Here is a 3,382-nt window from a genome sequence, read left to right as displayed (position 1 = left end):
TTCCGGATTCCGTAATCCAGATTCTCTTTCACGGGGCGACTCGCTGTAATGTTATGTAAAGCGATGATTTGGAGTAGAGATGAAAGAGGTTCATATTACTTACCATGAGCATGAAATCCTCCTTTTTAAGACATTCTTGAAACGTTTGACCCGCTCGCAAAGCCGATAATCTTCCCCGGTATTGAAAAAGCTTTGCTTTGATCTCACTCAATCCACCTTGATCTTGAAACGAGAAACACGCCCTCTTCTTTGATCCTTGTAATTTCTGTTTCTACAAAAGTGTAAACCAATAATTCAGAACAAAAAGGTTACCGTAAAATTCCGAAAATAAGCCCCGGGGCTTATATTTTTCAAAAGCCCTTTTTGGGGGGCTTATTTTTGGAGGGGCTTATCTTCGGAGGGGCATTACTATGGAGGGAAATTTGCGTTTCAAAATCGATTGGGCTAGCCTTATAGTTGGAAGGAAATTTACCGTTTTTGCTTTGTTTTACTTTGTATTTGAAGGCAATTTCCAAGTACAAGCCCCCGGGGCGCTTATATTTGGAGGGGCGATTTAACGGAGGATTCTTTGCGTTACGAGTTTGGGCGGCTTATATTTGGCGGAGCTTATACATGGAGGGGCTTATTTTCGGAATTTTACGGTATTCTAAATATAAAAAAAAGGAAATGTGCTTTTTATTATTGACCAATGAGCTAAACCAATGGTATAAAGTTTACATCATTATTAAAGAAAGAACCGAAACATGCTTTAAGTAAAATTCCAATTTCTCCAACCCTCGGTTTTTCCAAACTCCCCCTTACTGCACTTTTGAAAAAAACGTAAATTCTGAAGTTCAAAAGCCAACTGACGTTTGCGTACTTCACTGCCGTCAATCATCTTAGCGGAACTCTGAGGAAACAGAAGTTTGTGATTTATGATTGGTGGATTTCGATCCTCTCTGTGTGTCTCTGCGTAGCTTCTTGCTTATGATCGTAATTATGTTGACGGCAGCCAAAAGCGCAATTGTGAAGACAGCTTTTGAACTTCAGTGTTCGGGTGTTTCTGAAAAGCGCAGTAATCATGATCAGAACACAAAACTGACTTTCAATCGCAACTAAAACACGGAAGTTTAATACCCCTCTATGTTCTCTTACAACACAAAAACGTCTTGGCTTAAGATCTCTGATGCCCTGTTATGATTATCATTATCTACGCTTTGGAGTTCCACAGGGGTCTGTCCTCGGCCCGATGCTTTATCTGCTGTACACGTCGCCTCCTCCATCAAAGCCCATAACCTTGATCGACTTCTACTTTTACGCTAAACAATATTCAGCTCTATTTGGCCAGCATAAGCCTAATGCCGCTGTTAATGTCAATTTCATTAAGAATGAGATGTGTATTTAACTTCTAAAAGTGTACATAATTTACAGTAATGCTTAAATCTGTAACTATTAAGTTTTATAACTACAATACTAACGATTACATTCTATGACAGTTATACTAACTACATGAGAAGTAACTGCAATTTGATTGGCTTAGAGCAGTGGTATTTCAGCTTAATTTGAAATACCTACATGTGAAAATTACAAACCTTTTGCGGGTAGTAGTATAAACAAATAATAGCTTGATTTGTACGTGATATTTGGCATAAATATCACTCGTGATATTTCAATATTGTCTCTAACGGCTCGTGAAATTGCGTATAACAGTTTTGAAATATCACTCATGGTTGTAATGCCAAATATCACTACAAATCATGCTATTACCTATACAAACTAGAACAATTCGGTGTCGATAACTAGCTACATTCCTTGCGGTTCAGATGCGATCATTTTCGGTAGCAAAATATTTCTTGCACACAGTTCAATGTTTCAAAAAAGTCATGACAAAAAATGATCCGTTTCTGATATTGAAAAAAAACCACTGAACAACAACAATAACATATTAAAATGAATAAAACCTCCAGTTGTATTCCTAAATGGCCCCTTCTAAATTTTCGAAGTGGATAATATCATCATCATTTATAATCTATCATTGAGTTTACTACAAAAAAAAACAAAAACAAAAACAAAACAAAAACAGCAAAAAGGGGCACTTAAACCGTAGAAGAATTGTATTTTGACCTTACCGAAGGTGTTCGCTGAGTGAACTGAAGTACGCAACAGGACGGAAGAGGGAAGAAGACGGCAAACCTTAATGTGTGACAAGGGTGACAATAATTTTGTTTGAAAAAACCTTCCGCCAAACTTCACCTTCTTTCAAATAGATCTTTTTTTTTTTTAAAGACTGGAAAAAAAAATTAATGTCAAGTGAAGATCACGTCAGATCAAAACAGACCAGTAACAGCCCTTTTACTTGTCACACCCAAGCGTTTTGTCGTCCTCTTCTTCCTGCCGTCCTGTTGCGATGTGAAAACAATAATTTTCCATTACTTATAACAGAATGTGAGTTTCTCGCCCTACCTTCTGACTTGTTTCTACACGATCTTGGTCCTTCTTTTTCTCTTGTTCACAAAGATCAGCAGCAAGACTAGAATTTTTACCCTGAAACAATAACAATAACAAATAAGTTTATCTCGTTTTTTTTTTTTTGCAAGTTGTGGTGCATTCTTATTGTTTAGATTGAATGAAGGGCTAGCCATGCTTCATTATCATTTGAACCGTGCAAAATGATACCATCAAATCATAAGAATGATGAATAATAATATCTTTTGATAACATCGTAATCTTTACAAATAATGGTATGATGAGCTGAAACAAGTAGCAAACCTTCAATGCGAATGTCAAGGTGAATTTTACCGGGTGAGATAACTCAGGACAACTATTCAGGGTTACAGGAAATGTTTTCCAAAAGAAGGAATTTTTTAATTCCTCTATAAAAAAAAGGCTGTACGAGATGCTAATATTAAGACATGATGAACAGGGATGTCATGCAGTGCATGCGCATGTTCTGACATGGATATCCATGGCTCTGATAACAAAGTTAGATTTGGTTTTCAAATCAGGGACACTGCTGCATTTCTCGTGGCGTATTGTTGTGGTATATTAAATGCTTATATGTACCCTAGCTGATTCTAGAGAATAAAGTGGCGAATTGGTTTAAATGAGAATGTCTTTTCAGTTTTTAGAATGAGAATAAATGTCAATATATAAGTAAAACAATCGTGTTTTGAAGCTTTTAACCTACCCTCTCCGGGCTCTTTTCAACGCCAACTGTTTTCACTACGAGGTCTTTTACATCCTAACAAACAACTCCAACTGAAGCATACGGAACATGAGCCGGCGTATAAAATCCTCCAACACTCTGTTTTACATTGCGATTGTACTTTTCTCGCCAATGGTCTTCCGGTAATTGCGATTCGTAATGACAACCCGTTCGAATTCGGACTTTTCGCTCGCCATG

Source organism: Porites lutea, chromosome 8 (assembly GCF_958299795.1).
Source record: "Porites lutea chromosome 8, jaPorLute2.1, whole genome shotgun sequence".
In the NCBI taxonomy this organism is placed as follows: Eukaryota; Metazoa; Cnidaria; class Anthozoa; order Scleractinia; family Poritidae; genus Porites; species Porites lutea.
Note: the sequence above shows the minus strand (reverse complement) of the source record.